The following is a 12,718-nucleotide window of genomic DNA, read 5'->3' as shown; positions in this document are numbered from 1 at the left end:
TTACCTCAAGTTCGATGGACACTTAAAACCATGATTTCATGTTCGAGTTAACACGAGCAGAGGAGAAAGAAACTTTTTAAAGAAGCAATTTGTTAAACATAGAATGGGTGTTGATCTAGCAGTTTAAATAAATTATTATACAATTGACCTTAGAAATATTTCCATTTGCAGAACTAATTGTACTACTTTATAACGATGCTCTTCTAACATGAATTTAAGTAGAACATTGCAACGTCATACCAACATGTATATATCAATTTTAAATGCCAAATTCACTTCGACAAAGGGAAATTCGCACGATTATAGCAAATTAGATTCCATAAATGAACAAGGACTGGTCAAGAATAGTTTAAATCGAGGTGGTTGATTAATACTTCACGAGTTATATACTTTTAATTTAAGAAAGGTGATTCCACGATTTGTCCTCACCTCGAATGGTTTGTTGATCTCTAAACTTTAAATTGAAGAAGTTGGTCACTGATCTTTTATTATAGTCGTACAAATCGTCCTCAATCTTTCATTATAGTTGCATAATATATTATTAACGATAAAAAATGTTAAAAAAAACTGTAAAAGCATCATACGATACTCATACGTCCAACTTTATAAATTAATATATAGTGCCCTTGTTTGAACCCCATTTTGATGGAGAAAATGAATTTTTGAATGATGTATTGATGGGAAATATGTGGTTAAAAATAAAGAAAAGTTTTGAATTTATGTGTAATATTATTTTATTGAAAAATACGTGATTAAAATGATGTCAAAATACTATTTAAAAATGTATTTTTTTTTTTGAAAAAAAGGGGACTCGAGGGCAGTATTTTTTAACCTTGTACGGGACCTAAAATTTTGAAGTAAGGTGTGTTATTACAAGTCACATCACATGATGACTCAAAAGAGATTTCGACACTTTATATTATAAATAATTGATTATGTTATTAAAATTAAAGATAAATGTCAAGCTCGATCTTTTTAAGAAGTTGAGTCCAAATTGCTATAGGATACTTAAAATAATAATAATAACAACACAAATGGAGCTAAATGAGAGCTTACCAATAAAAAGAAAAAAATGTATGTGCTCTAAAAATTTTTATTTTTTATTCAAGTTTATCTTATCATCATTTCTACTGTAATTAACACCACTTTCTTACACTGTTATTGTCTAAATCATATCTTATGCAATAATTATCTAAATATTTATTAAGTTGACACGTGATAAACAAAACTTCTCTCCTTGCCTCGATTAAAATTTCCAGGCATCAATCCAAGTTGAAAAGAAAGACTTAGCTTCATTAGGTTGAACCCGAAGGGTCACATGATAAGTTAATGGAAATTTGAACGATCTCTATTAACTAGGACTGACTGTGTGTTACTGATTATAAAAGATGGAAAATCTATTTGTTCATTTTCTAACTGTTAATGACTAACTTACTATTTAAATAATAGGCGAAGGACTAATAGTACAATTTTCTCTTCCCATAAACAGGTTAATATGTCATGTTGGGACATATACCAATGGATCCATACGTTACTCATACTAAGAATTTATGATAATTTAAAGAAGTGACGTCGTTTCATTTTGAAATATTGATTTTGCTGGATAGGGATTAGTTTGAATGGAAAAAAAATTTCTCAACAAAAGAAGAAAGAAAAAGAAGAGAAAAAAAACGAAGAAATGAATCTTTTGATTTGTAAACCTAAAATAATGGTCAATGAACCTGGCCTAGGTGTCTCGATAAACTAGTTAATTTATGTCACTGGAAAGATATGTGGATCACTACACTTCTTGCAGAAGTTCCTCGACAATCGTTCAATAAGCATAAGATGAATAAAAATTATCTTATGCACACAACGTAAAGTTGTTGATCATGAATTATTAGTAAATGTTATTTATTTCCGTTAGTGTGATTAAATATTGCTGTAGTCGTCCTAATATTGTAAGAACAACGAACTCGCCTGTTTAATTTGATATTCACCAGAGTTTTCATAGAAAAGAAAGCTTCTAAGTTTTCATAGAAAAGAAAGCTTCGAAAAGACTCTGTACAACTTCAACTTATTCCTAGACTAAGCATATCTACCTTGGTAAAGACACAATTTGTACAGCTTTATGTGTAAAGGAAACCTTTCACATATCAAACTTGACAGGGGAATCCCTACTATTGTCTCCCTAAATCAGCATCTCACATTAACTAATATCAATTTGCTGTATATTTTTGGTTTGAAAAGGAATTAAGGATTAAATTTAGGAAAATGATGCACGTACACAAGGACCTACCAGATGAGAGAGAGAGGTGGAGGCGAGCTCCACAATTTTTTTTTTAATACGTGTGGGGCCCGACCCCAAATAGCGAGAGGCCTGTGAGGCCCCTATGAACTGAGCTCCTGAACCTGAAGCTCAGTCCTTAAATTTAAGAAAAATTATACTATTAAAAAAATCTAAATCGCATCTTTCTCCCAAAGTTCTACCTAAATAGTAATTACTTTAAAAGCCTTAAATAATTACTATTGCACGTTCGTGCTAAGTTCTATTATAGACTTAGTTTACGTTTAACGTTTCAACTTGTATATTGTATAAAAGGGATTTATGGATCAATACAGCCTCTAAGTCTAATCCATGATCAACTGAAACGTGGGTCAAAAAAATAAAATAATATATATGTATATATATTTTTTTCTCTCTTAATAATTTACAATATATTAAAAGTGGGGATGATGGAGAAACTTTTAAATACCAAATTTACCCTTACAAATTTATCTATACGTTCACTGTACCCTCGAATTGGAATGCCAATTTAATTAGAATTTATCATTTGGTTTAGAATTAATATAATATAAGGAGTGAAATATTTAATTGATATTTATCATTTTGGATTGAAATTAATATAAAAAGTGAAATTAACATTCAATTATATCAAAAAATAAAATAAAATAAAATTCAATAACTACCATTCAATTGACTATTTTGTTTTTACAATTTTTATTTTTCACCAAAGAATCAATTTTTTATTTTTCAAAACCCTTATTAATCTTCATGATTTACATTATAATTCATGCAAGGAGTTTTTATTTAGCAATTTTTAATCTCAATGCTTTACATTATCATTCATCCATTAAGTTATTATTTAACTGAGGTTACAAATATTTTAAAAGTTGCATTAATATGTTAATGAGGACATTCTGAATAAAAAAGAAATTACACATGGAAATTCAATGACTAATATTCAAGTGATTTTTTCTTTACAATTTTTAATTTTCATCAACAAAACCCTTATTACCAATTTAATTAATATTTATCATTTGATTTAGAATTAATATAAGTGGTGAAATATGTAATTGATATTTATCATTTGTGTTGGAATTAATATGAGAAGTGAAACTGACATTCAATTATTAAATAAATAAAAAATCAACAAAAATTTAGTGACTTATCATTTAATTGAGTATTTTATTCTTACAATTTTTATTATCCATCGACAAAGCATTTTTTATTTTTATTTTTCATCAACAAAACACTTATTAATTTTCATGATTTACATTATAATTCATTCATTTAGTTTTTATTTTCCATTAACAAAGCGATTTTTATTTTTCATCAACAAAACCATTATTAATCTTCATGATTTGCATTACAATACATCAATTAGGTTATTATTTAATTGAGGTTATATTAATGTATCGATGAGGTAACAAATGTGCCAAAGGTTACATTATTATATTAATTGGGACATTCGATCACTAAAAAAAAAAAATTACACACGAAAAATCAATGACTTGTCTTTCAATTGATTAATTTTTCCTTACATTTTTTATTTTTCATCAATAAAGCCCTTATTAATCTTCATAATTTATATTATAATTTATGCATTAAGTTACTATTAAGGGCATGTTTGGTAAAGTTTAAAATCCAATTAAAATTAATTTTTTATTGTTATTTCACTATTTCAACCGTCATTTTTTAATTCTTCTCTCACAAGTAAAATCCACTTTATATCTAACGGTCAAAAAATCAATTAACAAAATCCCTACTAAACAAGCACTTAGTTGAGGTTGCAAAATTGAAAGATTGCATTAATGTATTAATAAGGTTGCAAATATGTTAAAGTAAGTTTTTAAAATTGTCAAAAATCCTTTCTACTTCCAATCACTTTTACCCAATGTATGGATTATCTAGGAAACATTCAATTGATTATTTTATTCTGAAAATTTTTATTAATCTTCATAATTTACATTATGGTTTCTTATGAAGTTATTATTTAATTAATATACATCATTTGGTTTGGAATTAATACAAGGAGTTAATTGACATTCAATTACTAAAACAAAATTAAATGAAAATACAGTGACTTATCATTCAACTGGCTATTTTGTTTTTAAAATTTTTATGGAAATGCTCTTGTGTGTCAAAAAAAGAATTAAAGTATGAGTCCTACTTTACATTAGTGGCAAACATAGGTTAGACGTATTTTGATTAACAAAGTTATATCATTTATTAACTTTGGTAATTAGATAACATAATTATACTTTAATTAATTTTTTATAAAAAAAATTAGCCAAATAAGGATTTAATATGAAAGTAATTATAACCATTATAGCTAACAAAACCAACCACGCTTTCTTATTCTACCCCATGCCATGATACCTATAAAACCAACATTGCTCATTCTATTCTATGCTCAAAATTTATAAGTAAAAATCAACACAAAATGGTAAGAACTATTGTTAATAAAAGTAATTTTTCTCTCAAAATCTATTTCTAAGTTGATGATCATTGTGAAGTTTTTTCTTTTGGTCATAATTTATCTTGATTTGCATTTCAAATTGATTTCTAATATCATGGATTTAATTGTATCACTAACTTTTTAATTTTGAATGATGACAGCATCACAAATAAATACATCATCGTCGAAATCACTAATAGAAATGAGGTTTGATTCATCACTAAATCAACAAAATAAGTGAGGTCATCAATTTAATTTGAAAAATATTAACTTTTTTCATTTTGTTAATTGTTCATATATATTTTTGTTGTCATATCTTAAATTTGTTTTCATATTTGTAGGATTGATGTCACCAAACAAAAGTTGCGATCATATTTTTATAAAATAACCAACTATCTTTGAAGAAGAGTGGACTGTAAAAGTATCCATACTTCAAAAATGTTCCACTAAGATCTACACCAACAAAAATGGCCTTGTTGAAGTTTTAAAACTAATTATGTTTAATTAGGAGGTATTGCATTATGTTAGAATAATGTTTCTTATAGAATTTTCACTTTAGATTTTTTTAATATAATATTTTCACGGTAGTAAGATTCAAGCTACGTTGTTTAAGGCCGCAATCGGAATTTTTTGTCCTATGCTTGAGAAAGAAAAAACGCACTGACTTTGAAATAGAAAAATAAGAGCCAACAACCCCCAATAATACTCAAATGTGAATGATGAAATTGAACTCACCCTCACAAAGTAGATTGAGATAGAGGAAATTGAAGACTTCATTCCTTATAACATGTCAACTTCGTGTTATGTGGAATTTTCAAAAATCTCAAAGTTTGAAAACGAAGGGACATTTTTAGGTACCATATCCTTATTCACAATTATTGTGCATTCTACATTTAAATTTAAAATTAATAATATCAATTACTTCTATTATTTTTAAAAAAATGATATTAATACTTCAAAAATAGTACGTATATCATTCATCGATATATAAGACATGCAACGCGCATGCTTACTACTAGTCTTTTTTAAAAATGAAAAACCAAAATTTCACTTTTTAATTCCCTAACTTGGAACGAGTTTTTGAGGATTGCCCATTGGGCCATAATCATATTATGGGCCAGAGTAAGTTGAGTTTCGAAAGAAGCAGCCTAACCCACTTTAACATCTATCCAATTTAGGGGAAAATCATATATTCCCAAGTAAATAATAATAATAATAATAATAATAATAATAATAATAATAATAATAATTCAGTAAATATTGATCATTGTTTAATATTATAAATTATTCTCTATTAAGATTATTTTGTTTCTTCTTCTATGTATTATACTATGTGATACATGGGATATAAAGATGTCATGTTTTAAAAAATGACATAGTAAACAAGTGTAAAAATACATGAAAAAAATGCATATTTTCAAATTTTAAATAGGATTTTGCAGCGTGTTGAGTACTTTGCTTCTTGTGTTTATGAAACCATACGTACTGGAATTAGAGGAGTTGATCATTGAGTAACAAATTGATGCAGTTACCCAACCTAGCTGCAATGGAATGTATTAGAAAATAGAATATGTTCCTGAATAAATGTTTATCGGTAAGTTCTTAATACAAATATTTGAATATAACTATTAGCACACCGTCTTTCACTTGCACCAAATAGATCAATATAGAATAACATGCAACTACGAGTATCATGCCGAATGCAATTTTCTATGTATCCTTTTCCCTTCTTATTTTCTAAATAGAGCTCTTACAAAGATTGACAAAATAACGATGACTAAACTATTCATGATTTATGACTACTTCCAACTTCAACTCATTGACGACATGTAAAAAATCAAAACTTGTCAACCCTCTCTATCCATCCAAGGGATATGGACGGAAGGACACAGGTTCGTGTCCTCTCTAGACGACTCTAGTCAAGAACCATACATTATATATTTGCATATAAAAAATGTATATATAATAAATTTTTAAATGACAACATAAGATTTGAGGTGACTATCATATTTATGATAGTATCCAGTGCCAAATATGCTATGCATTTGTATATGGCAACAGAATGATTCTAAGGCCATCTCTAGCGCTGCACCAAAATTTGCAACAAATCTTGCACCAAACAAAAAATCTTCTCCAACCATTACATCAAAACTTACATCAAATAAACAATGTTTTATTATTTTATTCATTCTTTCGATTTTTGTCAATGTATTTATTTAAAAAAATTATTTATTTATTTTATAACTATATAAATTACTAAATCATAACTTCGTTAAATTAACAAATATGTTGATTACTAAATTATTCACGTATTTTACATATTATGTTAAATTGACAAAATAATTGATTATATTATTAATTTATGATAAACAATTATGTTAAATTTACAAAAATAATAAACTTCAATAATTTAAACTTTACGTTAAATTAAACTTTAAATGTAAACTTTACGTTAAATTAATAATTACGTTAATTATTAATGATTATATTATTAAAAATAATAAACTTTAATAATATAATTAATAGTATAATTAATTATCATTATCATCATCATCATCATCATCATCATCCTTATCATTATCATTATAGAACGAAAATAACACAAATACCCTTAACTATTATCTTTGAAAAATGAAAAATAAGGGCAAATCGGACATTGCACCATTTGATGCAAAAAATGGTCTAATGAATAGTGTTGCACCATATTTGGTACAATACTATTCACTTTGCACCATTTTGCAAAAAAATGGTGCAAAGTTTGGTGTTGCATTGGGCAACTTTGCACCAAAAAATGGTGCAAAATGATACAATGGTGTTAGCATTGGAGTTCCCCTAAGAACAATATAATTCACATTCAATTTCATAAGTGAAATTTTGATACAAGAAAAAAAAAAAGAAATGCAATGTGCAGAAGAGAAAGAGCAATGTTTTAAAAATCGACACAGGCATCAACCTGGAAAAGGAAGAGGGTCAAGGGTCGAATCGGTATCGAACCAGATGCTAAATTAAATTAATAATTTGATTAGTATTAATAGAAATTACTTTTAATTTATTTTGCTTTACTTTTATGTAACTTCCAAATAAAATCAAAACATAAAAGCTTCAAAGTTCAAACAAATGAACCTGGCAGCTAGCATGGCAACCAGTTAAATGTTTATAATTGTTAGTTGTAGTTACACGTCTCACATCGGAAGTTGAACAATGCAATGGAAGAGGATTCTCCAAAGTAGCATCTCATGGCCAAAAGTAATAAATGGGCCTACTAATTTAATAAGTGGGCCCAAAAAGAGAGTTAAAACATTTTGTTTAAGCCCCTGTTTGATTCCCATTTTTTCTTCATTAAAATGAAAAATATGACCGTTATCCATCACATCAAATCACCAAATTTGAATTTCTATATCTTGTGTGAGACTCGTAACGATTATATTTTTCATTCTCATTCTTTCAAAAATGATAAACAAAAGGGGCTAAAAAAGGTTAGAAAATTTCAAAATCGGTACTGATTTTTCAGTTTATGGTTAAACTGGCCGGGTCAATGGGTTTTTGTCGATTTTTAATTATTTGGTTAATATATAATGAGCCGGCTAGTCCGATCCGATTTTTATAACATTGAGAAAGAGAGACAATACCCAAAGGAATACAATAACATCATTGCATCAAGAAGCCTACTCAATTTTCAAAGAAAGATTTCCAAAATAAACGTTGTAGGTGGTGGTGGGAGCAGTGATGGCCTCATAAAATTTAATCTTACAAGTGTAACACAATTTGTTACAAGCGACGTAAATGGTTAAGGAAATAAAGTCTGTAAGTATAAAAAACAAAAACAATATTATAGAAGAAAAAAAGGTTGGATAGTGTGTTGAGAAACATTTTCATTTTTAAACTTATTTGTGAAACTTCCTTAAATTATATTGTATTAAAGGTTTGTTATTTTCTTTTAAAAGGGAAAAGAATCAAAAGGGGTACTAATTCATTCAAAGAGTGGCAAATTCATTATATTAGTTTTTTTACATTTTCGAAAAGTTAAAGCCTACCGGTGTCAAAAGAAAGATTGAGGGTAGCTTAGTAACATTTCGTAATGTTAAAGATGAAAAGTGTTAACCTTGGATGATTACCCAAGTTTTTGGTTTCAATAAAGACTCAAAAGTTCGGACTGTAATAGAACTGCACAAAACTCGCAGAAGCACACTTGTTGGAAATCCCGAATTTGTCATTGCAAGAAGCACGAATGGACACAAAAGCAATAGGCAAAAAGAAGCACTCAAATGATGTGTTTGATTTGTAATATTAGAAAAAAAAAATTATATATATATACATACACACACACACACACACATATATATATAAAACTGGGACCATGCCCCTAGGGCACATCTCCAAGTGATAAAAAGGGGAGGGTGGAGAAATCCAGTTTTGCTTGAAACTGCTGCGTCAAGAGTTCGAATCCTGAAATATGGATTTGGTTCTTGGGTAAGTGCAAGTGTACAAACAGGCTTCCACCCTGTACCCTTGGAGGTATAATCTGCGATTTATCTCCCTTACGATATTTCGGGACAGGGGCGATGGGGGACCCTTAAAAAAAAAAAAAAAACTGGGACCATGATATGAGTGCAATCGACTGATCATGGGCATGAGTGTCAGTCGGTCGACCATGAGTAATATGAAGGCAGTTATTCCTGCTAAATTCAATTGTTTGCGTGTTGGACTTAGAACCTCACGTAATAATCGAATGATGGTTATGTATTCTATCGATCAAAAAATTTTAAGGCCTCTTAAGAGATTGATATATAGAGGTTCACAGGCACGTGGACGCCAACAGACAGTTTGTAACTGCACCCCTAGAGTTTTGGGTGTGAGGTATGGCAAATAAACTTTTTCCAAATCTTTACTTATGCACAAGTCTTTGTTCCTAAATTATCAAACAAGAGAGAAAGGCCCAACGGCCTAACCTCTCGTTTTAATAGAAAATATGGGCTTTATATTTTCAGTATTCTGGAAATATAGTGTTGCCAAATTAAAATTAAACTACCAACATGACACAAAGGTGTAACTTAGATGACCTCCACTAAAATTTCCCCTTCTTCCGTATAGCTACATTTTGGGAAATGCATGAAAATGAACTATACAAAAAGGCGATTTTGGAATTTCCCCTTCTTTCGTATAGCTACATTTCGAGAAATGCATGGAAATGACCTATACAAAAAGGATGTTTTTTCAAAATGACCTTAGACCATTTTATCTACCTAAAATACCCCTCCTTTTGAATATTGCATAACAAGTTACTATAATATAGAAATCTTCCATATTAATCCCTAAAATTTATTATTACTTAAATTTTGATAGATTTTTTTTATTTGATTTTTGTTGATTTATTTGATTTTTGTTCGCTCAAAGTAGCACCCCTTAATTGGTATCAGAGCCATAGAGATCATGGAAATTAGATTAAAAAAATAAATAATTATTGGCATTTAGAAGAAGAAAGGGGAAGTTATATAGTTTTAAAACGTATTCCTAATAAATTAAAATTAATGACATTAACAATAATTAAAAAATTACCCAAAGAAATAAAAGAACAAATATTAGAAAAATTAATAATAGAAACAATAAAGGATAGATATATACATGAAAAAATTGTTAATGGATATGAAGATGAAGAAATTGATTTATATTATAAAGAAAAGTATGAGTTCAAGTAATAATACAGATTTGAAATTAAATCGGTTACTTATAAAAATGAAAAAAATACAAGAAGAAATACGAGATATAATGTTAATACCAGAAGGTATAAAAGTATCAAATAAAAGACAATTAATAAAATTAAAATGTGAAAGATTAAGACTCGAAAGTAAATATTTTAATATAATAAAAAAAGAATTAGTAAATACAGATAACTATACTAATAAAAGATTTGGAATAATAATAGATAAAAAAGATGATAAAAGATGCAAATTAACTTATATGTTAGAAAGATAATTTTAATATGTCAATAAGTGAATATATGGAAGAATTAAAGTCATTAATAAAAAGTTAATAAATGATATACAAGATTTAAGAAATGAAGTAAGAGAAACAAGAAATTATATAAATATATTAAAAATTGAAATTAGAGAAATAAAAGAAAATAAGAAAAATAAAGAAAAGAAAATAGATAAAAAAATTAATAGAAAAAGAAATGACTTGAATAGGAAATGAATATATTGAAAAAGAGAGTGTAGTAATAGAAACATGAAGTATGAATGACGAATTTAGAAAAAATATATTACCAAAAATACTAGAAGAAGAAAAATCTAGAGAAAAACATTAGAAAAATTAAAAATAGAAGATAAAGATGAATGAGAAATTAGATTTACTAATAGAAATTTTTTTGATCAATTAAGTTTAAGTGATAGAAGTGAATACCAAGTTTTAATAAATATTGGAGGAGGACCTAATCCAATAGGAACCCCTAAACAAGAATTACAAGATTAAGATGAAAGTTATGCATCTATATATAATAAATCATATAGATAATTTTATGATAAAATAAGAGATAGACAACCATGTAAAGAAAATAAATATAGAGACATGTTTGAATTAAATGATAATTATGATAAACCTATTAACCATGGAGGAACAATATTAGATTTAAAGTGCAAAATAGATGCTAAAAAAGTCTTATTAATTTGGGCAGATTCAATTATATTATTCTTTTTATATAATAAAGATGATGCATGGAAAAATACTGAAAGAAGAATAAATTTCTTAATAGCATCTTTTGAAGAAAATGTTAGAAATTGGTGAGAATGAATAAGTAATGATACAAAAATATTAATAAAAAAAATGTACAAACAGAGATGATAAAATCAGATAGACAATGTATAAAAAAGTTAGTAAAATATATTTCAGATGAATTTTTAGGAGAAAATTGGATAAGAAATGCTAAAAGAGAAGAAATAAGAGAAAAAGACAATGATAGAATTAAACAAATAAATTTAACAATATGTGATATGTGTAAAATTAAAGAATATACTTGTGAATTTAGAAATTATTATTATGTTCAATTTTTCAGTAATGAAAACCAAGAAGTCTATCAAGATATGTACTATAATAAATTACTAGATTCGTAGGGAATATATTTTAAAATATAATTTGGGAATACCTAGAACTTTATGTTCAAGAATAAAACTTTTATTTGAAAGACTTGTATATATATGTCAACAAAGATAAGTAATGAAAACATCGAGAAAATTAACTAGAATACGTTATAAAGATATGAAAAATCCTATACAGTAGGGATGTAATCTTGAAAGAAAGGTTAATAAAAGAAAATATAAAAATAAAAAATTTAAAAAATTTAGAAATTTTAATAAAAAAATATAAAATGTAGAAGAAGATATTATAAAAGAAAAAATATCTCATATGGTCAACAGAAAAATAAAAGTCAATGTAAATGTTGGAATTGTGGAGAAATATGTCATATAAGCCCTGATTGTGATAAAAAGAAAGTTAAAATATTACAAAAAAAATATTTGAAAATAAAAGATAAATTAAGTTAAATATTATATTTTGAAGAATATTATAATCAAGAAATTTATATAAGTGAAATATAGAATGATGAATCAGAATCTGAATAAAGAAATAGAAGGAATAGAAAGTAATAATATAAATATACAAGATTATGAAGGAATAGAATGATTTGGATTAAAAGTTAACTTTGATAACAATAAATTTAGAAAATTACAAAAATTATTTTTAGATTTAAAAATAGGAAAATGAGAATTATTAGATAGAATTAGGAAAAAAGAAAGGATAGTAATAAATGAATATCACAAAATAGAAAAAATCATAAATGTAAGAACGACATATGGACAACATAAATTAAATATTTTAACAAAAAATACAGTTGAAGAACTATTAAAAAATATTAGTAAAAAATAAAGTGAAAAAATTCAATATGTTTATTTAGTAGGAATAAAAATAATGTTTAAATCATTATTTAGAGAAAGAATATATTTACC

This window comes from Olea europaea, chromosome 10 (genome assembly GCF_002742605.1).
Source record: "Olea europaea var. sylvestris chromosome 10, O_europaea_v1, whole genome shotgun sequence".
Lineage (NCBI taxonomy): Eukaryota > Viridiplantae > Streptophyta > Magnoliopsida > Lamiales > Oleaceae > Olea > Olea europaea.
The sequence above is the reverse complement of the archived record's forward strand: the minus strand, read 5'-3'. Positions refer to the sequence as shown.